This window comes from Chinchilla lanigera, unplaced genomic scaffold (assembly GCF_000276665.1).
Source record: "Chinchilla lanigera isolate Chin_1 unplaced genomic scaffold, ChiLan1.0 scaffold00029, whole genome shotgun sequence".
In the NCBI taxonomy this organism is placed as follows: Eukaryota; Metazoa; Chordata; class Mammalia; order Rodentia; family Chinchillidae; genus Chinchilla; species Chinchilla lanigera.
Window position 1 is genome coordinate 6,807,725 of NW_004955430.1, and position 27,168 is coordinate 6,834,892.

Below are 27,168 nucleotides of genomic sequence, written 5' to 3' on the forward strand. Positions count from 1 at the left end.
CCTCACTGACGGATGCCAGTATGTTTTTAAGGCTTAAAAGGGACAATCCCAAAGTTATTTTTCAATGGCTGCCTCTGAGAGGGGACATGGAGCTAGCTAGACAGGAAAGTGGGCATCAGCTACATCTGCAGAGCCGGCATTTGTAGAACAACAAAAAAGTGTCTACGGGTGACTGCAATGCTACATGCCTGAAATCCTAGCTACTTGGGAGGCTGAGGCAGGAGGATCACTAAATTCAAGGCCAGCCTATCTCAAAATTAAAATAAAGAAGGGCTGGGGACGTAGGTCTGAGGTAGAGCGGCCTTGGGCTCAGTCCCCAGTACCACATATACACACACAAGAAGTGCCTGTGTATGCTGTACTCACTAAAACTGTTTCAAAGTGCTTTCTCCAAAAGCACTGACCTAAGCTGGGCGTGGTGGCTCACGTCTGTAATCCCAGCACTGGGGAGGCTGAGGCAGGAGGATCATTGTGGGTTTGAGGCCAGTCTGGGCTACATAAGTGAGTTCAAGGGCTGGGGATATAGCTCAGTGGCACATGTGCCCGCCTGGCAAGCACAAGGTCCTGAGTTCGATTCCCGGTTCAAGGTCAGCCTGCACTACATAGGGAGACCTGGTCTCAAAAAACAAAACAAAACAAAAGCACTGACCATTACAGCACAGTGTGGTAAGGCAGAATGAGGGGATGTGCGGTCCAAGGCAGCCTGAGGGAGTCCTGGAGGGCTTCTCGGAGGAGGTGACGCTTGTGATGAGGGGCGAAGGGTAAGAGGCAGCAAGGATAGGTCAGCCACTCTGGAGAGAGGGCGCAGCATGGGCAGGGAGAAGGACAGACAGCCTGCAAGAGGGAGATGAGAAGAGAAGTACGTGGAGGGCGGGGACCACCGGGATCCCGTCTCCGCAGATGCTGCACCTTCAGATTAAAAGAGACCGTCTATATCAAGTGTTCAGCCATGCAGACAGACCCAGCAGACAGCGCTACCTCATTTCACCCGTATTTCCATTCTGCCCTTCCTGGATGCCAAACACTGGATTTCAGGGGGTCACTGGTGCAGAAGTTGGAAATGAGGTCCCATGACCACCTCCGGGAGGCACTTGGTAAGCTCGGCCTCTCGCATCCCCTGGGCCCCAAAGACCACGTCGGACACGGAGGCACCTTTACCCCGGGCGCAGACAGCGGGACACGCGCTGAACAAACTGGGGCAACCGTGCTCTTCCCCACGCTATGGAACGCAGACACTGCCTGCCACAGAATCCAGACTCTGAGAAGCCATCACCACATAGGTAGAGAAATAACATGGCCCTTGTGGGGACCTGGGCACCCCAGAGTCACAGAAAAGTAAGACTCCAAGACGCAAAACCACGCAGAACACACCCGGGCCCGTTCGTCACCATCCCTCGAGGGAGACTTGTATTTCTAAACCCAATGTCAAGATGCCCCAGTGGTGAACCGGATCCAGCAGGCTGATGCCGTTATCACATTTGAACTCACAAGAACTTGCAACACTATTCCCGCCCGGCAGCCCTCTGGCTAAGTGCTTGGCTTTCCCTGTGGCCTAACTCCATGGAGGGGCTGAGTGACGGTCTCAGTTTACACCACATATGTAAGATCTGCCACTGTGGGCCGGGCCTCCCGCTCAGACTCCTGCGAGGAGAACTGGGGTAGAGGTCAGCTCCAGCCCTGGCCTGGTCCCAAGCCCACAGTCTTCCCCAGGGAAGTCAGAGACCGGATCCCAGAAGATCCTGCCTGGCTGCCCGTCCTCAGGCCAAAAAGTATTTCACTTTCAACCGAAGCAGCTTATTTCCTGTGTGCTTTTTTGCTGAAGCCTGTAGGTTCTCTCCTCACACTGTAAAACAGTTCCAGGGCTCAGCATCTGAGCTCAATCCCAGCACAGAAAAAGAGAAAGGGAGGAAGGAAGGAAGGAAGGAAGGACAAAAGGGAGGGAGGGAAGCAGGGAGGAGGGAAATGAGGAGACAGACAAACAAGAAAGAAAAAAAGAAAAAGAAAACGAGCGAGGTGCAGTGGCGCACACCTGCAGTCCCGGCTCCTGGGGAGGTTACGACAATAAGATCACGAGCCCCAGAGTTCAAGGCTGGTCTGGACAACACAGACCCTACCTGTAAATAAATAAATAAATTGTTCCAACGCAACAAAAAAGGTCTGCAAAGCCAGGCTTCATATAAAGCACTCCCACCCGCCTGGCTCTCTCTGGGCCTCTCCAGTAACACCCTGAGTGGACACTCGGTACACCTTTGTGGATGGACAGGACACTATGGATTCACAGAGGACCCCAAGGGAAGAGGGAGCAAAGCGCCGTGGCCAGGGGAGGCCTAGAGCCCCGCCCCATGCTGCCTGCTGAACGGTGGGCACTGGCCCGGCAGAAACCATTAAAAGGAGCCGAGCAGGCTGCTCAGGGGCCTGGGGGCACTGACATCGCCGCTCCTCCTCACCACAGGCCGTGGAGCTGGGGGTTCTCGCACACCAGGCACTGGCGGCAGGGGCGCCAAACGCGCCGTCCCATCCGAGCCTCTGAGCGGCACCTACAGCAGGGACTCCTTTCACAGAGGGGGACACCAAGGCACAGAGGGTGCAGAGCGCTCACGGAGCTCCTGAGGGCAAGACCAGAGCATGAGCCTGCAAAGCGAGGACACCCACCCCTGCAGCTCAAGTCCCCTCGGGGAATGGCGGACACGCAAAGTGGCCCTAGAAAAGACCTCACGCCAACTTTTCTAACTGGGCTAAAGCTGAATCCCCTGGTAGGGAAAAGATTTTCTGGCCTGATCCTTCACCCACCAGCACATCTGTTTGTTTTGTTTTGTTTTGGTACCGGGAATCGAACTCACGAACTCACAACCTCGTGCTTGCTGGGCAGGCGCTGTGCGGCTGAGCTACATCCCCGGCCCCAGGGCATCTGTTTCAATGGGCTGCTTAGACCTGACCCACATCCCCCTCCCTGGGTCAGCTCAAGGACAGCAGCCTGGCCTCATTCATCATTCATCACACCAAGGACCAAGGTAAGTAGAGCACACCTCAAGACCAAGGACTGCTGCAAAATCACGCACGCACGCACCCACGCACGCACCACTAAAGCAAGCTCTCCTGGGAGCCCAATTATAAATAATGTTTCATGAAATTGTATCCAGTGAGGCATTTGGAGATAACTTAAAGTCACTGGAATCTATGATGCTCTAGTTCAGCAGTGTGCATGACCAAAAGACACACGTCCTTACACATACTTTCCAGAAAGGAAACAAACAGGCAGGACGCCAAGCTCCCGCAGCTGGAGTGGGTGTGGGGATGGGACAGCTGAAGCCACCCGACTCCTGGCCCCGAAACCTCCCAGACGCCACAGGTTCTGGCACCTGAGGAAACACGCAGCCTGACTCCCACCTGAAACAAAGCCCTCTGACTGCATCTTCTTTCATCTCTGTGTGTGGACCCAATGCTGGCTGAGGAAGACCCCACAAAGGAGCCTTCGGACATCGGAAGGCGAATTCTAACAGCGGGGACAATCCTGCGGATCCAAAACACCCTGGAAAGCCCATCAGCAAGGGACATCTGGAGAGCGGCTCCTCCTCACCAGCAGGGCCGGGTTGTCCCCAGCGCCGGAGCAGGGGCTGTGATTGATTGCAACCCAGGTAGTCAGTGGTCAGAACCAGAGGAACACACAGGGTGCCACCCCCAGAGTCGCACCCAGGGCTGCTCCAAAGAGTTGGAGCACTGGGGACGGGGCCATCTTGACCCCAACGCCCCACCCTCTCCAGAACATACTCATTAAGCAGAACCCTGAACTTGAAGGATTGTTCTTGTCTTTTCTGAAGAGCTTCTAGTTTAGTTTGCATAAATTAAATGCAAGACAGATATGATTCCATGGTATCATAATTCCATGATGACACGACTTGACTTAAGCTACAAAAACATCTATACTAGGCTAAGGCAGGAGGACAGTTGTGAGTTCGAGATCAGCCTGGGCTACAAAGTGAGCTCAAGGCCACCCTGAACTGCATAGTGAGACCCTGTCTCAAAAAGACCAAAAAAAAAAAAAAAAAGAATCTATACTGAAAAGCATTTACAACACAGAGCACCCATGCGGGCCTTGGGTTCGAAAGTTAGGCTACTGGGACTCTAATTTGACTTCTGCCACTTTGAAGCTACAAGCCCTTGGAAAGAACTTATCTGGCCTCAGTTTCCCCAACTGCACAATGGGGGAGGTGATGGCGTCTGCTCTCTGTGGGGGAGGGCCTGGGGGGATGCAGGGGAACAGTGCGCCGCATGCAGCGCGGCCTCACAGCAATAAGCAAGATGCGAGGGCAGCCGGTGGCTCTGGCAGTTGCCCGCAGGCCCCTCTGTGAGAAAGTCTGGACAGTCCTTGGGAGCTGGATGCAAGGGAGGAGGAGGAGGAAGCCTGGATCCAGGGCAGCTGGACTGAAGGGCCCATGACGTGGACTCTCGGGCCTTTGGGAGCTGGGTGCTACATACACAGGCAAGTGAGAAGGAGGCTGGGAAACACTTGGAGAGACTGTGAAAATACCCAGTAAGAAACACTACGGACCCACCCGGCAGGCAAGACTCCACAGGCACTGCGGTCTCCCGAGGCAGCGCACCAGCTGCCTCACCACGGTCACTGAGGAAGTGACTTGAATGACGACAACCCTCAACGGGTCTCTGAGCACCTCAGCCTCTTCCTGCAGGTCCAGGCATGCACAGGCCTTCTTCAGCCCATCCCAGACCTGTGAAGCTCCTCCCGTTCCCCCTCTGCCTCACACCCAGCTCTATATCGCCTCCCGCCCCATCCACGCTGGGCTCTGAAACCCAGAACAGCTGTGAAAGATCCTCTCCAGATTCCAGATCCCAAAAGCGCTTGCCCACATGCACACAAGAAACGGCAGCAAGCGCTGGGCGCCCTGAGCCCGCCCGCCAGGGCCAGCATCGGCCTGCGTTCTGCCAGCTGCCAACCTCCACTTGCCGCAGGACCTCTCACTCGGCAGCTCTCTCAAGCCAAGAGCGAGATGCCACCGGCTACAGAACCCGTCCAGAAGCGTGCAGGAGGAGGGCAGAGCGGGGTGAAGGGGAGCCTTCTGTCTGGTTATAATCATTCCTCTGTATCCAAGGAGGGGCCAGCAATGGAAATGGGCAGACGCTTCTGAAGCCAAACCCTGAGGCCTGCCTGGGTAGAAACAGCGACTCCCCACTGCCCCCCTCCAAACGGGCTGGCAGGGAGGAGAGCACACACCAAACCAAGCTTGAGGAGACAGGCCCCCAAGCCACTGGAGGATCCGCTGTGACAAAGACACTTGCCCTTTGTCATCACCGGGGGCAGCAGAAACACTCAAGATCAAAACAACCCAGGCACCGGGAGAGGTGCAGCTGCTTCCGCTACCCAGAAACCTTGCCTGGTGAGCTGGCACCAAGAACACCGACCTCACCCAGCAGGGCAGGACACGCCAGGTACTGCAGCTTGAGCACAAGGGCCGTGCACCTCCATGACAGAGTCGCAGGATGTCAGCGGCAGTACTCAGAGCCTACAGTGCCCTGACACAAGCATGGGACTGCCTGAGCGCAGTCACGCTCGGCCACACCTGTGACTTTCTGAGACAGGGCCTGGGAGTCTGCACTTCTGAGACCCTGCCCAGGTGGCAGAGGCAGCCCACAGTGCTGGGCTGCTGGCTTCACCTGCGGGGGCGCAAGGCCTTGCGCCGTTGACGGTCCCTCCATTCCAGGGTGGCCCACGTGCGTGGCGGTGAGAAGACACAGCTCCTGACCTCCACGCTGCAGAAAGTTACAGGCGGCTGGGCTCACCTGGGGAACTTCTCCGAAATGCAGATGTCCGGGCCCCACCGCCTGGGATTTGAGTTCTGAGGGACTCAGAAGCCCGGGAGGACACAGAGGTGATGACTGCCAAGAAGAGAAATCAGACCTTGACGGCTAGGAAGGCCGCTGCCACTGAGAAACCCGGGCTGGGGAGCCCCAGGGTGACTCCGCAGAGCCAGCGCGGGAAGGACTTGCTCTTGCCCACCTGCCATGAAGCGCGGGCCCTCAGCCGCTGCTACCACCGCTTACATTCCCCACCACCCTACAGAGGCTGCTCGGGGCTGTGCCATCCCCTGCCCCAGCTGCTCGGGCCGACAAGGGCTGAGGTGGGCTGTCGACCCCGGCAGCCTGAGCGCCGCTCTTTCCACCCTCACCCTGTGTGATGACCACAGCCAAGGTGAGTGCCCTCCTCCCCAGATGGCGAGGCCACAGGGCAAGAGCAGCCCCAAGGCACAAGGTGTGGTGGACAGAGGGGAAGTCGGCAGCTGACAGTCAAGGAACACTACCGCTGGGCTGCCGTCCAAGCACAATAGCAGGGGCCAGGCTGGGCGTCAGGCTGGGCAGAAGTCCAGCACCACACCAGGGAGGGAGGCTGTGAAGCCCACAGCAAGGAGCATGGATGTGAGCCTGTAGACCATGGATGGCTGTGCTAAGCAGGGCCCCTAAGCACAGCCATACAGGCTGTTAGAAAAGGGGAAGGCGGGGTTGGGGATTTAGCACAGCGCCTGCCTGGCAAGCGCAAGGTCGTGAGTTCGATTCCTCGTACTGGAAGAAAAAACAAAAACAAAACAAAACAAAACAGAAAAGGGGAGGGCATGTAGCCTCTGCCTGCCTGCAGCAGCAGGAAGGGGCTGCTTACAGTTATTTGTAAGTGACTGCGGCACAAATTCACATTCACACACTACTGGTAGAACTGTCGACCTCACTCATCTCTTTGAAAGGCAATGTAGGCCAGCCATGGTGGCACGTGCCTGGAATCCAGCTCTCGGGAAGCAGAGGCAGCCTGGGCTACGTAGTGAGTTTGAGGCCAGCCTGGATTACATGGTGAGATCTTGTCTCAAAAGAACAAAACAAAAAAAAGAAAAGAAAAGAGGAAGGCAGCCTGCCAGCAGCCACCCACACTTTCAGTCCACAAGCCCTCGGACCCAGCAGTTCCAAGTCCATCACCATGGCACACTTTCATATTAGCGAACGGGCGACTCGGCCGGAGTGGCCATCTGGAGAGCGAATTATGGCAGACAAGTCCACAGTCCCACCTCTTAACCCTCAGAGTGATCACGCTTCAGAATTCTTAATGCATCTGCACTGGGGAAGGGCGTGTGCAGTATGTACAACGCATTATGTAAGACGCCAGCAGGGTCGACCGCTGTCCCCATGTAACAAACACGTAAACATCGCCGCAGCCGAACGTGTGACTCTTGCTGCTCTGTACTGAACAAGCTACTATGAACTCAGGTCTCCAAATGGGTATGCACCACAGTTTTTTAATGGTAGTTTCTTGGTTTTAAAACTATGGGCCATGAGCTGGGTGTGGTGGCGCATGCCCATGATCCCAGCACTTGGGAGGCTGAGGCAGGAGGATCGTGGTGAGTTCAAGACTAGCCTGGGCTACAAAGTGAGCTCAAGACCAGCCTGAACTGCATAGTGAAACCCTGTCTCAAAAAACAAAACAAAACAAAACTATGGGCCCAAGTCAGATGATGAAATAATTAAAATGCAGCGGGGAGCACTGCGCCCCGCATGCGTGGGAGGCAGTAGGTGCTCCTCAGGCACTGCCTCACCAGGCCACCCTGGCACTGCCATGCTCCCCATCCTGCACATCTGAGCAGCCCGCACCCTCACCACCACGGCTCATATCTACTGTTCCAAGCACCCAGGTACAGTTGGCGTCCTTCTAAGAGCTAAAGTTAATCACGTCTCCAAATCCACACATACCCAAAGGGTCAGCTGGTGCTGCTTTCACGTTGCTCAGATTTACCTCAACACACCTCTATCAGCCAACCAAGAAACAGGCACGCCCTGCTCGGGCCACCCGCCAGTGTGCCGGTCCTTGTCTCACGCGCCTCGCCCTCACACCCTGCGAGGCAGGCGCGTGAGCTGTGTCCCTGGCACAGCGCGGTGCCTAAGAGCCCAGCCGTTCCCGCTCCAGAGCCCGCACTCCCAAGCCCTGCACTTCCCTGCAAAGACACCACAGACAAACCCCCGTAGCACTGCATGCGGACACACAACCGGGCACGCGGTCTACCTCATGGTATTCGGCACACAGGCCTGGAAAGGAAGCAGGTCCCCCGCTGTCAAAAGGACACCTACCAAGGAGGGACCCTGGGCCACAGCCAGACCGTGTGAGCACAAACAGGGCCCCGGGCACCACGGCCGAGCTCAGGCTCTGCCCCCGCAGACTGACAGGCCTTAATGTGTTGTTCAGGATCAGCCCAAAGTGTGGGCGCAGCACGATGTGCCCGGGCAGACAGGCAGGTCGGCCTCCTCGATGCACCCGGTTACACCCACCGTCGCCGCTATCCATGCTCAGCTCCGTGGACGACTGGCCACCAGGCCGGTTCCCTCCCCACAGAAGATGGGCCATCATGGGGAAGCAGCAGACGGACGAGCCTGTTCTGCAAATGACGTCAGAACCGGGAAGGGCCAGGGAGCGGCAGCAGCTAGTGCTCACACGCTGTGAGCCAGGAGGGCGAGGTGGGTGAGGGTGGGAAGGGACACCAGGAGTGACACCGCTGCCAGCACCCGGGCAGGGAGGGACCTGGGCAGGGCGCCGCCTGGCCTCTTAGCAGCCTCCACCTCGCCCTCCCCTCCAGCCGGCCCTGCCCTCTGGCTTTGGTTCATCTCCCAGCCTTCTCTCAAGAACTCTGCAAAAGGCCGCTGTGTTCTTTCCCCATCAACATATATAAAGGGCACAAATCTGAAGTGCTCTTAGATACTCCTACCCCAGTGTAATCAGCAAGCGCATCACAATACACTTCCAGCCCCGTAGAAAGAAAGCCTCCTCCTGCCTCTTCCCATTAGCGCCTACCCAAAGGTAGCACCACCCCTCTGACCTCCAAGGGCAAGCGTCTGGCCGCTCCGCGCCTGGAACCGTGTGCACGGACTCTGCCCCTTGCTTTCTGCACCCATCACGGCATGCGGAGTTCCGTCCACACCGCGGTGCACAGCAGTAGCTTCTTCCATTGTGCAGTGTATCAAAATTCGCTCATCCGTACGACTGTGGGCAGACTGGGTTGCTTTCACTTTGTGATAGTTATGAACAAAGCTGCAGCGAGGCCTGGCTGCACATGCTCGTAATCCCAGTCCTCAAAAGGCCGACGGAGAAGGGAAAGTTTAAGCTCAGCCTTGGTGACTTAGTAAGACCCTGCCTCAGAACATAAAAAAAACCACCCAACCACGGTGGTGCATGACTCTGACCCTAGCACTCTGGAGGCTGAGGCACAAGGATTGCTGCAAGTTCAAGGCCACTGTGAACTACATAGGAAGACCCTATCTCAAAAAAACCCAAAAAATAATAATAAATAAATAAAGGACTAGGGATGTAGCTCAGTGCAAAGGCCCTTGGTTCAACGCTCAGTGCTGAGACAAAGAGAGAGACAGAGATAGAGAGACAGAGAGAGAGAAAGACAGACAGGCGAAGAGAGGAAGAGGAGGAAGAGGACAGAAGGAAGAAAAGAAAAAGAGAGACAAATGCTGCTACATGACTTTTGGTGCTATATTCACTACTTGTCTTGGGTTTGTTTTTTTTTGTTTTTGTTTTTGTTTTTTTCCGGTACTGGGAATCAAACTCACGACCTCGCGCTTGCCAGGAAGGCGCTGTGCTGCTGAGCTAAATCCCCAGCCCCACTGGGTTTGTAATTAGGAGGGGAACCGTGGCAGCACAGGTAGGAATACTGTTAGTTGTATCAGTGTCGGTCGTGTCAATGCACGCTCTCACTACCAACGTGTACAAAGTCCAGTTGCTCTGTGTTCTCACCGACACTTTGATTGCGGTCTTCTTCATTTCAGTCATTCTGGTGGGTGTGTAGTGGTAGTCAAGGGGTTAAACTGTCACTTCTCTGGTGACTACCGAGGTTAATTATCTTCCCATGTTTACTGACCATTTGGATAATCTCTCTGGTGATATGCTTGCTCTTTTGTCTTTTTAAACATTATCTCCTTTCTTATTCATCTGTAGAAGCTCTTTATAGATTCTGAATATATCAAAAAGTGTATACCTTAGACATATATATTTCACAGATATTATCTCAGACTACAGTTTGCTGTTTCACTCTCAACTAGGCATCTTTTTATTTTATTTATTTATTTATTCATCATTTCAGTGCTGGGCACTAAACCCAGGACCTTGTGCACACTAAGCACATGTTCTACCTCTAGCCCAAGAGCTCTTCATGTGAGCCAGGCATGGCTGGCGCACACCTCGGGAGCCTGCAGCAGGAGGACCGCCATGAGCTCAAGGCCAGCCTGGGCTACCTAAAGAAACCCTGTCTCAAAAACCAAACAAAAAGTGTTCTGGGGGCTGGGGATTTAGCTCAGAGGCAAAGCGCCTGCCTGGCAAGCGCAAGGTCATGAGTTCAGTTCCCGGTACCGGAGAAAAACCAAAAAAAAACAACAAAACAAAACAAAAAAAAAAAGTGTTCTGAATTTTGATGAAGGCTGAGTTGTAAGATTTTTTTCCTTTCCAGTGTTTTCAGTGTCTTAAGAATTCTGTGCCTCTGGGGTGTGGGTGTAGCCTCACATGTGCAAGGTCCTAGGTTTAATCCTCAACACTTTAAAAACAAAACAACAAAACACCAGCACGTCTGCTCCTAGTCTGGGCTGATGCAGATATTCCTCTGTTACCTTCCAGAGGCTCCATGGATTTGTCTTTCTCACTCAGGACCTCAATGATCTTGGATGATTTCGATGTTTGATGTAGGGGAGGAGTGGCTGAGTCATACTTTTAGGATAAAATTCTTCTAGGGCCAGGGAGATAGCTCAGTGGTACAAGCGCCTGCCTGGCAAGTGCAAGGTCCTGAGTTCGATTCCCAGTCAAAAAAAAAAAAAAAAAAAACCCAAAAAAAAAAAAAAAAAAAAAGGATAAAATTCTTCTGTCAGCTGTGACCACAAACCAGGCACACCAGAAAGGCCAAACTCCATCATCCCAGAAAGGACACAGACCCTTCTGTACCTTAATCTCTTATCTGGATCCTGCAGAAGCGTCTGACTGCCTCTCCCCTGAAGTCCAGCAGAATTCAGACACACATGTCTCTTAACAAGTCCATTCTGGCCATTGTGTGAGTCAATTGCCTCTTACAATGCAGAGTGAGGAAGGAGAAATACATGCAGCGAGAGGCAAGGCGGCACCTGGCTGTCAGACCTGCTGGGCCCCACTACCCGCCCCGACGGCCGGGGGAGTGAGGAAGGCACAGGAGAGGCACCCACACAGCCCCACCGCCCACCTGCAGCCCGGGGAAGAGACCAGTAGGAGGAGAGAAAGTCCACAGGCAGAAGTGCTGGGGAAAGCCTTTTGGACAGCGCTTGAGCCCAAACCCGAATATGGGAAAGAGCTGGCCCTGAAAAGAGGAAGGTGAGACCGTTCCCGCGCCAGGAGGCCGTGGGGCTTAATTGAGCTAATACACGCAAAGCTCACAGTGAACTGCCTGGCGCTGTTTTCTGAACAGTAGATTTGGGTTGTTTTTCCTCCACTGGGAAGATTTGGTGAGGGGACTGAGCAAGATGGGACAGCACTGGAACTCAATGAGACCAGAAGGAGCAGGAGCGCATGTCAGCGGAGGTAAGAAAAGTTTGCAGGCTTGTTTTCTAAGCAGAATCAATTAGGAATCATTGGAGGATTCTGCTAGAACCCAGTGATCTTTTTGAACATGCACCACCAAAATCCTCTACGAGGCTGAAGGCAACTGGTCTACCTTGAAATCCTGTTACACCAGGTTTGAGCAGATAAGGAGCCGGGGAACCTGTCGACCTTGACTCTGCGCACACATGCGCACACACACATGCACACACACACATGCACACACACACACACACACATCTGCCCCTTTGTCTTCTTCCTCAGGCCTGAACACAAGTGAGAACTCACTCCCCTCGCCCCGTGCTGCCTCAAGCTGAGGACCCAGTTCCTCCTTCAGCGCTGGGGAGAATGGGATCTGCACTATAGATTTTCTCCTCTCTGCTCCTGATTTCCTAGCACTGACCCCTGCTGTACTCTTACTCACAGTCACGTACGTGACAACATCCACTTCCTGAATGAGCCTCTGGCTCCAGCAGGGCAGAGCCTGAGACAGTGCTGGCCACCAAGGCCTCCCCGGCACCGACACCTCCCCGAGTCCTGCTCAAGGTACGTGATTGTGTGTGTGACGGTGTCCGAGTTCATATATACAGTACATCTACTTTTCGAATGCAGGGGTTCAAGCATACAGAAGTAGAAAGAATAGAATATGTGCATACACTGTGTATCAGACAACTTCAAGTGTCAACTCATCCTAATCTCCTTCTTCTACATCCCACCCAGAACAGGCAGCTCCAGCCACACCATGCGATGCACACCTGTAGAATGAATGAATGCATGCCTCCTACCGTAATGGGCACACAGTGTGGCCTTAATTCTCTTCTCACTCTTCTGCTGTTGGCATTAGACGGTCAGGGAGGAGCTGAGGAAGGGTCACACACATGAGCTGGGCAGTTTTGCCACTGGGTTAGCAATACTGGCACAATTTCAGGATGATCGCACACCTGTAACCCCAGCATCCTGGGAGGCTGAGGCAGGGGGATCAAACGTCCAAGCTCAGCCCAGGCAACTCCGCAAATTAGCAAGCTTCTGTCTCAAAATAAAACAAAGTTTTTTTTAAAGGGCTGGGGATGCAGCACAGTGCAAAGGCCCGGGGTTCAATCCATAGCAAAAGCGGGTGGGTGAGAAAAAGAAAAACAGACAGAAGAGATGAGATGGAAACTATTTTGTATGTACGTGTTTTTCTTTGTGGCATTGAGGATTGTAGCCAAGGTCTTCACATTAAACTACATCTCCGGCTCTTTTAACCTTTTATTTTAAGACACAGTGTCACTAAGTAGGTAAACTGCCCAGGCTCAGCTAGAATTTGTGACCCTCCTGCCTCAGCCTCCCAGAGTGCTGGGATTATAGGTGGTATGCCAACATGCCCAACAGATTAAAACTATCAGCTATGGTTCGGGGACATAGCTCAGTGGTGTACTACCTGCCTGGCAAGCTCAAGGTTCTGAGTTCAATTCCCAGTACCATGAATTTCCATTTCCCTATACTCATTGCGCTTTAACTCTTCAGGCCTGTCGTTCTCGTTGCCTGTAAGCCAAGGGAAGGTTACACATTTCCCACAATCTCTTTCAAATACAAACCCTGAAAGAGCGTATCTCTTTCCATAAAAGGTGTTTCTTAGCCAGCCATGATGGTGCACACCTGTAATCCCAGCCCTTAGGAGGCTGAGGCAGGAGGATTGCCATGAGTTCGAGACCAACCTGGGCTGCACAGTGAGTCCAAGGCCAGCCTGAACTACACAGCGAGACCTTGTCTCAAAAAAAAAAAGCACCCAGAACAACAAGAATACCTAGCAAATGAGTATTGCCGCTTGCTCCATCAAGGGGCAATCCACAGTACATCTATTTTATATTTTACCATTTACGGAAACTTGTTCAAACGAGTGTGGTCTTTCTGAAACGTTGCAGATTTACACACACTGGACAGAACCGTCACAGGCTGTGCTGGCCCGGTGAGCAGCACGGTGAAGGGCGCACGTACCTGCGGGTTTGGCTCCTGCCAGCCCCTGCACAGCACCCCCTGGTGCATGTGCGGACGCGCAGGGACAAGACCCGGCTCAGAGTCAGCGACAGGTTGACCTGAGGCCGTGGCCCAAGGCAGATGCTTCCCCTCAGAAGCCCATTTCCCCCTCCAGGCCTGAGACCAGCGGACCGTGTGGGAGCGCGGCTTCAGGGAGCAGAGCCGGCCCGGCCCGGCCCAGCCAGCGTGCGGCAAGCGCTGGGTCAGCGCAGCTGCTGCCGCCCGGCGTGTTTCCGGAAGAGCCGCAGCAGAAGCCTGGACAGGCGCTGGGCGCTCCAGTGGCCTGCACGGGAAGTAGCTTTGCTGCTCTCCCGCAGGGGAAGGCACAGAACGGGTGGAACGTCACCACGGCACTGGCCTCTGAGTCACGGCCCAGCCCTCTCACACATACTCTTCTGTTCCTCGGCTGAGATGTGACTCACACAGGTTCTAGTGACGGGCTGCGCCCAGGGGACCCAGGTCTGCACTGCCCTGGCCCACAGTCACCGAGGAAACCACAGCACGTCTCCTCCTCCTCCCTCTGCGCCTTCCCTGCCTGGGGTCCTCCCTGCAGCACCTCTGGGGCCTTGGGAGTACTGCGTCCAGTACTGATCCATCTGTTCTTTGGGGGCCTGGGCCTGTTTGCTCACTGTGAGCTCCTCTCTGACTTAACTCCAGTGCATAAAGACAAAGCCCAGGAACACCATGTCGTGCATACACCCATGTGCATCCTTCCACTCCTCTCATCTTTGTGTGTGTGTGTTAAAATATATGTAACAGCCAGCGTGGTGGTGCACATCTCTAATCCCAGCACCTGGGAGGCTGAGGCAGGAGGATCGCCACAAGTTTGAGGCCAGCCTGGACTATACAGTAAGATCAAGGCCAGCCTGAACTACATAGCAAAATTCCATAAAAAAAAAACAGGGACGGGGATACAGCTCAGTGGCACAAGTGCCTGCCTGGCAAGCGCCAGGCCCTGAGTTCGATTTCTGGTACCAAAAAAAAATAAATAGCGGGGCATGGTAGAGCACGCCTGTAATCCCTGCACTCAGGAGGCTGAGGCAGGAGGATCGCTGTGAGTTCGAGGCTCACGTGGGCTACAAAGTGAACTCAAGGCCAGCCTGAACTGCATAGCCAGACCCTTCTCAAAAAGACTAAATAAATAAATAAATACATAAAAATTTAAAACAAAACATTCACCACTTTGTCATAATGCTGTGCCTCAACAACACTGTTTCCAGAACCTTCTCATCACCTCACACGGAAACTCTGCACCCAGGTGCGGTCACTCCCTGCTCTCGCCCTGCGGCCCCGGTCCTGACATCCTCCACTGTGCTCTCTGTCTCTGAACGTGCCTCCCTCAGCTCCTTCCTGTAAGCGCAATCGCAGGGAGTCTGTCCTCTCGGGCTGGCATATTTCCCTCTGAGCCACGCCCCTCCCTCAGGCTGTCCGCGTACCCAAGTTGCGGGCCCCGCCCCTCACCGATGGACGCGTGGGCGGCGGCTGCTTGCACATCACGCTGTGCGGACAAGGTGTGCACGGATCTGCCTGGACTCTGCTTTCGTTACTGACCCTGCGCTAATTCCGTGTGAAACTCCTGCTACACACAGGACGCTGGCACCATCACAGTAAAACAACACGCAGAGCTGGGGTGGGATCACTTCCCGCCCCACTTCCCAGAGCAAGCAGTCCAGGTTAGGGCGGTCACCCCTCAGACATCACCCACCACCAGCATCCGCCCCAGGCTTGACCCCAGGTCTCCACTCACCCCTGCGCCTACACAGGTCCCAGCCTGAGCAGCGTCCTCAGGAGGGCTGTGCCGCTCCTCGCTCCGGACTAAGGACAGATAAAGAGCGAGTGGGGACGGTGCTTCCACGGGATGGGCGTGGAACCTGCCGTGGGACAGGCTACTGAAGACCATGTGCCCCCACGCCTTCACCACTTACAGCGGACCCAGCCCTCTGAGCCACTCCCTGTAGAAGCCCAGGGCCACCTGCCTGGGCTCCATCCAGCCTGGCTTGGTCACCCCAGACAAGGGGTAGGGACTCCCCGCTCAGCCTGTGGAGAATGGGGGCTCGGAGGGGAGGCTGAGGCAGGGCAAATGCCCAGCACAGAGGAGCACTGCCCAGTCTCCTACTGCACCCAAAAGCTGGAAGTGTCCAGTCACTCAGAACAAAGCAACAAGGTTAAAGAAATTTGTTACATCCACTCAGTGAAACATTTTGCAGCAGTTTAACAAGCAGTAATCAGGAGGAGGAGGCAACTTTAAGGAGGCCTAAGCAGCATTTGCAATTGCTCTCCCCCCATACACTTACACACATATGTAGATAGGTTTTATATCATCATACTTATACATACATGTACATAATCATCCACAGGTTAAAAATGCAGGCAAGAATTGTACTTTAGGAGGGGCTGGGGATTTAGCTCAGTGGCACAGCGCCTGCCTGGCAAGTGCAAGGTCGTGAGTTCGACTCCCGGTACCAGAAAAACAAACAAACAAAAAAAGAATTGTACTTTAGGAGCCGGGCGTGGTGGCACATGGCTGTGATCCCAGCACTTGGAGGCTGAGGCAGGAGGACTGCCATGAGTTCAAGGCCAGCCTGGACTACAGAGTGAGTGAGACCTTGTCTCAAAAAACAAAAAAGCAAAATTTGTACTTTATCTCTATTTTCTAGACTTTCCTTTTCTGGTTCAACAGGTGCTAGGAATGTGGCAGGGAACAGGACAGAAGAAAAAGCCCTGCCCTCGTGGAGGTGAACTTCTAGTTCCAGCAGTCATTAAGCAGGATCCATACACAAAGTGCACCCCACACTGGATCATGGCAGTGAGCAGCATTAAGGCAGGGCAGGCAGAGGAAAGCATGGACGATGCACTGCCAGGTTAGAAGCAAGGATGGGGAGAGCGGGAGCAGCGAGGGTCCAATCGCTGCAGACATGTGAAGCAGAGCATTTCAGGCTGAGCAGCTGCAGGTGCAAAGGCCCTGAGACACCAATCTGAGAAGCAGCACGGAGGCCAGCGCTCCAGGAGCAGGTGAGAAAGGAGAAAAAATCTAAGGGAGGAGCCAGATCACCTGGGGCTGTGCCACTGTGAGCGCTCTGGCCTTGTGTGAGTAAAACAGGAGCTTTTCAAGGGTTCTGCACGAGAGTTTTTAAGGCTGTGCTCAATCTTTCAAAGGATCCCTTGAGAGCAAGCTGAGGGGAGTAAGGACAGAAGCTGAGGGCCCAGCAGAGACCACGAGTCCTACAGAGAGGGACAGCAGCGCGGGCAGGGGTGGCAGGCATGGCGCACTCAGAGTGTCTCTGACAGCAGACACCGCAGCATTTCCTGCTGGGCGGGAAGACGGGAGGTGCAGCGGGCAGAGAGGAGCCCAGGCTCGGTCCGTGCAACGAAGGATGCAGTTTTTGTGAACTGATGTAGGCAGAGGAAGAGAGTGGGGGGCCCTGCAAACAGAGGGAGAAAGTCTCCAAGGCACAGAATGTGAACAGCTGTGTACCCACCAAGGCGGGGGGCGGGTTGGGTGGCACCAGAGAAGGGGCCGTCGCCAAGAACAACACAGCGGTCCCTGGACACCAGGGCAAGAGACACTGGGCAGGGAGGAGGGGGCGATGCGCCTCATAGGCCGGGATGGCAGCTTTACTCACGGCGCCCCAGTGTCGGCCAACAGACACACGGATACACGGAACAAGTACGCGCCTGCGGTGCAGAATTACTCAGCCCTGAAAAGGAAGTCAATTCTGATACACACTGCAACATGGATGAGCCCTGGAAGTACTACCCTAAGTGCAGCCAGCGGCCAGTCACAGAAGCACAAATACTCCCTGACTGCACTTCGAAGAGGTACCTGGAGTCGTGACATTCACAGCGATGAAAGATACAAGGTGGATGTCAGGGGCCGGGAGAGGAGGAATGGGAGCCATTGCCTGACGTATACGGAGCTCCTCTTTCATAAGATGAAAACTTTCTAGACATCAGTTACACGACAGTGTGAACACACTTAACGCTACTGAACTGTCCACTTAACAACAGTTGAGATGCTAAATGTTATGTGTGTCTGGGTGTGCGTCTTAAGTTTTTTGAGACAGGGTCTCGCTGTGTAATCTAGGCTGATCTGGAACTCACTATGTAATCCAGACTGGCCTTCAGTTCATGGCAATGCTCCCGCCTCAGCCTCCTGAGTGTTGGGATTACAGGCGTGCGCCACTATGCTCAGCACTCTATGAGTATTTTATCACAAATTTTTTTGATACTGGAAACTGAACCCAGGGCCTTCATATGCAGTTATAGTCCAGCCCCCCCTTTTTTTAAACTATTTTTGAGACGGTTCTCATCAAGCCCAAATTGGGCTTAAACTTGTGATCCTCTTGCCCCAGCCCCGCAGAGTGCTAGAATTACCACATAGGAATGCACTACCATGCCCAGCTATCACAATTTTTTAAAAGTGAGAGACTATTTCTGGGTGTGGTGGTACATGCCTATAATCCTATAACTTGGGAGGATGAGGCAGGCGCATTCTAAGTTTGAGGCCATCTTGGGTAATTTAGCAACTTCAAGGCCAGCCTGAACTACATAGCAAGACTCTGCTTCAGAACAAAAACAAAACAGTGAGAGACAAGAGGAAGCAAAAAACTGGAGTAACACGACAATTCTTTCAAGAAGTTTTGCTCTAAAGAGACCTAAGGGCATAAATGAAGAAGTAAGGTAAAGAGAGGATTTTTGTTGAGTTTGCTTTTACATTGGGACAAATGACAAGTTTGCCGATACAGTGACAATGTTCTTGCATATTTAATTTACATTCAAAATAAAAAGCTGGCTGGGCATGGTGGCACACACCTATAATCCTAGCACGTGGGAAGCAGAGGCAGGAGGATCACTGAGAGGCCAGCCTGGGCTACATAGTGAGACTTCATCTCAAAAAAATAAATAAATAAATAAATAAATAAAATATATATATATATAAAATAAATTAAAAAGCTATATTTTGGGGTGGTGAGCATGTTCTGGAATTAGACAGTGATAATGGCTATAAAACCTTGTGAATATGCTGACAACTACACTTTAAAAGGGTCAATTTCATTCTATGTGAACTACATCTCAAAAAAATAGCTGGGCCTGGTGGCACACGCCTATAATCCCAGTACTTCTGAGGCTGAGGCAGGACAATCATTTCATGAGTTCAAGGCCCACCTGGACTACACAGTGAGACCCTATCTAAAAAAAAAAAAAGAAAACCTGTAGCAAACATTTAGTGAATCACAAATACTAATATTTACTGTTTCTGAAGACCTTGTCCTGTTCGTAGGCTCAATTCCCAGTTCCTGTGGCCGGTGACCCACAGGTTACCACAGCCTTGACACACCGCCGTGCGTGGCACAGGAGAGGCAAGGTCAGTCACGTTCTGGCTGAGACACAGACGGCGGCTCGCACACACCGCTGCAGCCCAGCCCCTGAACACGCAGCCCTGGGCCACAGAGCCATAGCTCTTTCACCCTGTGCTGTGAACTCGGGCTCTCTGGTATTAAAGGAAAATACAAGAAAAAATCCTTTCAACTCAGAGCAAGGAAATCTAACCTTCCGCCTCCATCTACCAACGCACGCTGTCCCTCCATACTGAGCGCCGCTGAACGAGGACGCATTCTGAGACTGTCCGCTACAAACACCGGAACGCACTTACACCACCTCAGGCGGTACAAGCCAGTCTCCAACAGGGGATCCGAGGCAGTCAAACACATGGGGAATAGGAAATGTGTGAGGTTTCTGCCAGCATCACACAACACACTCTTTGACAGTAAACCGTCTGTGTGTCTGTCTGTCTGAGACACGCTGCCCAGCCTACCCTTGAACTCCCAGGCTCAAGGAACTCCCCAGCCTACCCTTGAGTAGCTGGGGCTCCAGGTGCTGTCCTTCTCGACCACCTGGAGCACAGCAGGTTTGCTTACACCCGCATCCCCACAAGTGAGAAATGAGAAGTACTACAATGGACCACCTTGTTACACCACCAGGCAACAGGAATTTTCAGCTCCAGTACAACCTTATGGGACCGTGGTAAAACACGTATGTCCACCGGTAGTGGAAATGCTATCAAGCAGCGCAAGGCTCTCGCTGCCAGAGACAGGGAGGGACCTACTTCGCCTGCTCAGCATCCTCCTACCTCAACAAGCATCACGCGCCTGCTTCCACCCACCACCTTCTTCCTCATGGGAACAGCCTCACATGGTGTCCCAGTCTCTCTTGGAGATGGTTAACTTTGTGTGTCAACTTGGACAGAGCACAGTGACCAGATATTTGTTCAAACCGTTCTAGATGCTTCTGCAAAACTATTTTTCCAGATGAGATTAACATTTCATTTAGAAGATCAGTCTCCAGAATGTAGGAGAGCCCCATTTATTTATTTTTTTTTTTTTTGGTTTGGTTTTTTTGGTTTTTCTCCGGTACCAGGAACCGAACTCACGACCTTGCGCTTGCCAGGCAGGCGCTTTGCCACTGAGCTAAATCCCCAGCCCCCAGAGCCCCATTTAATCCGTTAAAGGCCTTAACAGAAAATGTCTGACCTCCCCAATCAAGAAAGACTCCTGCTAGCAGGCTGCCTTTGGACTCTGACTGCAACTTTTCCCTGGTCTCTATCCTGCTGGCCCAACCTGCTGGCCCACGCTGCAGACCCTAGACTCCCCAGGCCTCCCCTGGAGATAGTGTTATGGCTTATACGCAGATGGCCCCCCAGTGCCTGACACACTCACAGTAGGGCTTTTTGGAGGTCGCTGGATCTAGCGTGTGGAACTGAGATTAAGGGTCTGAGATTAAATTACCCCCCAGTGAGCGGTTGAGCATAGTTCTGGGTGTGGGTAATGGGAGGCCCACTCTGGGGCCAATAGGCTTGTAGCCTGGATGCGATAAAAGGGAAAGGGAGCTCACCACTTGCTGCCTCCTGCCTGCTCTGCCATAGACCCTTTCTATTCCCCCATGCCCCTCTGCCACGCTGCCCTGCCTTGCAGCCAGCCAACTATAGACTGAAACCTCTACAAACTATGAACTAAAATAAAATTTTCTCCTTGAACTTGTGGGTGTTAGGTATTTTGTCTTAGCAACAAGAAAGTCGTTAAGAGATAGATAGATAGATAGACAGACAGACAGACAGAGCTGTACATCCCACTAGTTCTTTCTTTCCAAACCCTAAGAAATATCCAAAACAAGTGATTTTTTTTAACCTCAAAAATCATCCCTAAGTACTTGTATTTGCAAGAAATTTCAAATCATCAGATGAATAAAAAGATTAAAGACAAAAAAATACAAAACATAAAAGAATAAAATGTCTACATTGCTTAAAGCCATCAAAGTGGACACATTTGGTTTTGAAATCAATCTTCAAATAAATGCTATTAATTCTGTATCAATTCCGGAGCTGGTTTTTCCAGTATATAACAATTCTGGGCCGGGCGTGGTGGCGCATGCCTGTAATCCCAGCACTTGGGAGGCTGAGGCAGGAGGATTGCTGTAAATTCAAGGCCAGCCTGGGCTACAAAGTGAGTTTAAGGTCAACCTGAACTGCATAGCAAGACCCTGTCTCAAAAAGACCAAAAAAAAAAAAAAAAAAAAAAACCAATTCTTAGGATATGAAATTATATCCTGTTCTTTAATTGCTACAGGAGATAGGTATATACTGTGACCTCTTCGGATTTTTTTTTTTTTTTTGGAGACAGAGTTTCACGTTGTAGCTCAGGCTGGCCTCAAACTCAAAGCAGTTCTCCTGCCTCTGCCTCCTGAGTGCTGGGATTACAGGTGTGCACCATCATGCCAGGCCTAAAGCATGAACTCTTAATGACATTCAGCTTTTCTGGGTTCAAATTCAAGCTCCACCAGTCACTGGTAGTATAACTCTTGGCAAGATACCCTATGCCTCAGTTTCTCCACCTAAAATATGGGGATTATACCTACTTCATGAGATTGTGTTAAATGAGATAATACTTATAAAGCACATAGTGAACTGCTTAGCATAGTATTTTGTAAACAGTAGGTGGGAAAAGGGGGTAAAGTGTTTTCCCAGCACTAGGAACTGAATCCAGGCCTCTGTAGTGAACTATATCCCCAGTGTTTCCACTCTCCCCTTCTTTTCTTTTTTCTTTTGAGAGAGGGCCTCACTAAATCATAAGGTGCCCAGGCTGAGGTTGAACATGTAAGCATCCTGCCTCAGCCTCCTAGGGTGCCAGAACTACAGGCGTGAGCCACCACATCTGCCTGAAACAGTAGGTTCTGATCTATTAGTGAAGAAAGTCAAGCGGATGGCACAACCACATTTACAGCAACAGTAAAAGAAAACAGCGATCCACTAAGGCACAGGAGGACTATCAGAGGACAGAAGACACACACAAAGTACCGCTTCCCTACACGCTTGTTTCTGCTCACACCCCCCAGATTACAGTCTAGATTTATCTCTTATGATAAAGAGTGAAAAGTCGCATAAAGAGTGAAAAGCCACTGCACTCTACCATGTAACAAATGCTCCACAAAATGTGGCAACGAGATTATCATCTCATTCTGGAAGATAATACTTACACTTTCCTAACTAGCATTTGTTATACAATAGGTTAAAGCTCTGAACATTTGCATCAATTCCGCCACTCATGTTCTGCTATTCATTTACTGTGCACTCCGGAGCAGCTGTCCCTCCTCCTTCAATTAACTCACCAACTCCCTCTCCTCCCAAGGCCTTGGCTGGTCACTTAAACGTTTTCTGACTCACTGCGCTGGCCAAAGACTAGGGAGGGCCTGCCCCACCGAGAACAGATGAAATGTGATTCGTTCACAAACCACTTGAATCTCCAGGCGTGCACAGAGCTTTTGTGAAGTTAGAGCCACCCAGGACAGACACAGTCCTCCCCTGCCCTCGGGAGATGCGTCACAGAGAGGGTTACTGCAGGTCAGCTCGGCTTGTGACTCCACGCCAGACCTTGCCTCTGTATGCAGTTCCTCCTTTGGGGGCTGGTTCTATCACTGTGTTTCCCCCTAACTTCCCACATGCACACACGCCTCACTAAAGGATGGAAACGAAATCCCCACGAACTGCCTAACAGCTTAAGTAACAGGAATCGAATAAGCCCAAGGATCTTAGATTTTGAAAATCTCCAAACAATTTCTACTGTACATAACCGTTTCCCCTTCCAAAACAAACAATAACAGCCTGGTTTGGCAGTGCACATCAGTAATACCAGCATTCTGGGAGGCTGAAGCAGGAGGATCACAAGTTCAAGCCCAGCCTGGGCAATTTGGTGAGACCCTTTCAAAATATAAAAAGGACCAGGATGTAGCTCAGTGGTAAGGCCCTGGACTCAATCCCTAGTGCTGCCAAAAAAAGAAAAAAAGCCCTTTTCTGGGAGGGGGCGCTGGTATAAACTCAAGACCTCACACTTGCCAGGTAGGTGCTGCCCCCACTGGGCTAACCCCCAGCCCCAAAAAGCCCTTTAAAAAACAAAATGATAAATGACCCCAACACCCCCCCATACACACTAGCACTGTTCGTGTTTGAAAGGAGAGCGCCTCACTCGAGCTGAGGGACACATGGATCTGACGTTTCAATTGTGGTTTCCAAGGTCACTCCTTGAGTTTGGAAAACAAGGTTCCCAATGAGACAAATATAATCGCTTCACTTTTTATTTCTTCTTCCTTGAGAATGAAATGTCCAATTGGAGCCAAAGCACTCCATCTGGAACACATAAGGGCATGCGGGAGTGTAAACTAAGCTTTTAAGATGGGATATTATTCTGTTCTTATTCTTTTCCATTCTTCAAACTATGATGCCAGTGAGCTGGGGGAGAGGGGCTTTAGCAAGAGTCCCTCCCTCAGATGAAATCCTACCTCCTCGGGGCTGGGGATTTAGCTCAGCGGCAAAGCGCCTGCCTGGCAAGCGCAAGGTCATGAGTTCGGCTCCCGGTACCGGAGAAAAACCAAAACCAAAAAAAAAAAAAAAAGAAATCCTACCTCTTCACCCACCAGTGACGGCAAGTTCAAGGGGAGCCTGACCCCAACGCCCCACTACTGGCAGATGCCCGCAGGCTGGTGGGGTGCCCATTCGCACTGCCCTCCTCGGGCTTAGAGGCGGAGCCTTGTGGGTGCTCGGGCTGCGGATGCCTCCCGTTTCACAAACTCAGGACTTCAGGGCCTCATCTAAGGTCTCCAGCCTTAGCTTAGGTACTATGCCACATTACAGCACTGTCTTCAGCCAGAAAGAGGCGAGAGACCCCTGGGCTTATATCTGCGCAGCTTGAAGGGCAGACACGGCACCCTCCACACCCTCAGCAGCCAGGGCCCTGGGAAGGCTGCTCCGGAGGGACGCTCCGGTTCAGCCAACATGGTCAGGAGGGCAGAACTCCCACGAGGGGTTTGCACAGTTGGCAAAACGCCTGTCAAAATCTCAGCTGCCTTTTGGCAGAAATCAAGCTGATCCTAAAATTCACAGCGGTCTCAAATGGCCAAAACACCATTGGGGAGAACAAAGCACATTCATTCACGCCTCCCAATCGCAAAACTGACTATGAAGTTACTGTCCTCAAGCAGGCACAGATGCTGGTACTGCCGTTAAGGGAGATATCTGGATAAACAGTAGGGAGCTGAGAGTGAAAAAACACCTGCATTTACGGTTAATTGATTTTCAGCAAGGGATCCATAAAGATAATTCGATGGAGAAGAACTGTCTTCAGGTGGTGTTTTTGGGGGACAGGGTCTTGCTATGTTGTCTAGGCTGTCCTCGAACTCCTGAGTTCAAGTGACCCTCCTGCCTCAGCCTCCCAAGTAGCTGGGATTACAAGCACACACCTTCACATCTAGCAAGAACAGTCCGTTTAACGAATGGTGCTGGAACAACAGGATATTCACACGCAGAAGAATGAAGTCAAACGCCCTACTTCATATCACATACAAATACTAAGTCAAAATGGATCAGATTTAAATATAAAGCTGAAACTGTAAAACTCTTAGAAGACAATAAAGACATAAATCTTTATAACCTTGGATTAGACAAAGATTTCTTAGGTATTATAGCAAAACCCAATCATGGAAGAATAAGAATAGTTGTGTACAGAAGACTTGGTCATCTGTAATCATGGAAGGGCATGCATATAATTCTAGCACTGGGAGGCTGAGACAGGAGGGCTGCTGCAAGTTTAAGGCCAGCCTAGAGTACATAGTAAAACACAGCCATTTCCACCCCCACTCAATGCCGTTACAGGAGTCTGAGCCATGCAGAACCTGGCCTTGAATGTTTCTAAACTATGCCAGTGGCCTCTTTGTTCCCTGTCTGGTGACGCAGGGCTCTGTAGGCTTCTGAGCTCTGGTCAGGAACTCCAGCACCTTAAGGATGGCAGAAAAGTAGAGGCAGCAGTCTGGGATGAACAGTGCTGGGAGGACCAGGATGTAAGGGCCGGAAGGAAGGAGTGGTGGCTTGCAGAAGCCGGGAGGCCACGCTTGGGCTCATCAGAGGGGTGGACGGACTCTCTCTGATCCTCTGTGCTCCCTAATCTTTCCTCGAGAGGAACGACTATGTCACGTGGTGACAAGTTCCCTGCGTTACAGGATTCCAGACGAGGGAGAACGATAACCAGAAGAGATCTGAGGAGAGGACTTAACTGCAAACGTTAACAGTCACTTTCAACCCCGGGCTCCGGATTGATGACCAAGTCTTCTGTACACAACTATTCTTAAAAGCACCCCAGCCCCCTCTCACTCCTGGCAGTGGGTGGCCCTTCCTTCTGCCATTCAGGAACATTCCCTGAGAATCTACCGTGCGTCAGGGGCCAGGGGCCAGTGGTAAGGAAGGCCACACCCTGCCTTCTTGGAGCCTACATTCTCAGACAATAAAACCCATAAATAGCCAGGTGTGGTCCACAGGCCTCCTGTAACAGGCACTCAGGAGGCTGAGTTAAGAGGATCTCAAATTAGAGGCCAGCCTGAGAAAATAAAGGAAGGGCTCGGCATGTACCCCGGGGGTAGAGTGCTCCTGGGTTCGCTCCACAGCACTGCTACATGAGTGGATGGGTGGATGAAGGAAATTGTTTCAGGTAAGTCCTGTGAATAAACTACAGTGGAAGAACGAGATAAAACTTAGGAGGATGGACCGCTGTAGACAGAGCGATCAGGGAAAGCACAGAGGAAGGGCCTGAGCCGAAGGGTAAGAAAGCGGGGGACATGGAAAGAAGCGGGGAAAGAGGGTGCGTGGTAGAAGAAGACGCAAGTGAGAAGGCCCCGCCGAGTCTCCAGACACCTGGAACTCGTTCTCATCAGAGGCATCCCGGCCTGCAGACCGCGCACGCACACAACGGGATAGCTCTCGCTAGTCCCACAGCCCGCCTTCTTCGCCGGCGACCTCCCGATCAGATTTTCTCAAGTCAGGACAGACCTGAATTTTGCAGCAGGTGTGCGCTGGGCGAGGCCACAAGGGACGCATGCGCGCGAGCATCGCCACGCCTCGCTCGGAGCCGGGGCCTCCGGGGGTGAGTACCACCGGCGCCTGTGTCTCGGGTCACTTCTGGAGACCCAGGGCCAGGTCTGGTACTCCTTTTTCTGGAGTACAAGAGGAAGAAATTAAACAGGTGCGGCCCAGAGAGACTCCACGGGTGCAAGAGACAATCTGCTGGGGATGAAGAATGGGGAGCAGACACAAACTCAGGTCCCCGGGCCCTCCAGCAGACCACCAGGCCGGACGAGAGGTCAGCCTGTCCGGGCCTGGGCTGGAAGGAATGCGTGGAGGCTGCTCCGTGTCACCCCAGAGGCCAACATGCAGGCGCGCCCAGAGCTTCCAGAAGCTCCAGGACCCAGCTCCAGCAGGCTTCTTGACAAAGGTCATCTCTAATCAGCTAGGTCACAGCTAGGACACAGCTAGGTCCCGGGGCTGCAGGGGAGGGCCGCCCGGCACTGAGACGAAAGGCCGGATCCCCAGCAGGAGCAGGCAAGGAGCCCCGGGTGCACAGCCGCCGCGCCGCGGGGAGGCAGGGAGGTGGGCGCATCCTTCGCCAGACGTCAGCACCCGCCACAAAAGCAGCTAACACGCGGCGGACTTACCTCGTTCGCACCAGTCACTATTTCAGCCACTCACTCTGATCTTACGAAATCCTTTCAAGTTTGTGCTATTATCACCTCCAGCCTACACGCGAGGAAACCGAGTCATACACATGAAACTCGCCCCAGACCACACTGCTAGGACGCAGACTGCAAAGCTCTCCTCTTCCTACCGCAGGGGACAAGCCGGTTACCTCCGGGTGCTGCCGGCCGTTGTCACCTCCGCCCCAGTGCCAGAGGCACGCCGGGCCCGGCAAAGAACCCGGGAACCAAGTCCTCAGGAAGAATCCGCCGCCTCCCCAGCACGCAAGCCCCTGCCGGGGCCAAGCAGGGTGCGCCGGCGGCCTCCGCCCCGCACAGCCCGGAGGCGCCCATCTCCACCTGGCTTGACAACCGCCACGTCCCGAAGACGCTCACCCGTGTCGGCCGACGCGGCGCCCACGCCCTCGGGCCCGCCACCCGCGCCTGCCTCTCGGCGTCTCCCGCCGCGCAGTTTTCAAAAGACGCAGCGGCCGGCCGCGGACCCG

General features: G+C 52.7%; 1 protein-coding gene across 1 annotated transcript in view; it reads right to left on the bottom strand.

The window, feature by feature from the left end:
• Window positions 1–27,168, bottom strand: part of Arhgef3 (Rho guanine nucleotide exchange factor (GEF) 3) — a gene marked incomplete in the record, with an annotated part of 322,049 nt that overhangs the window by 291,776 nt on the left and 3,105 nt on the right.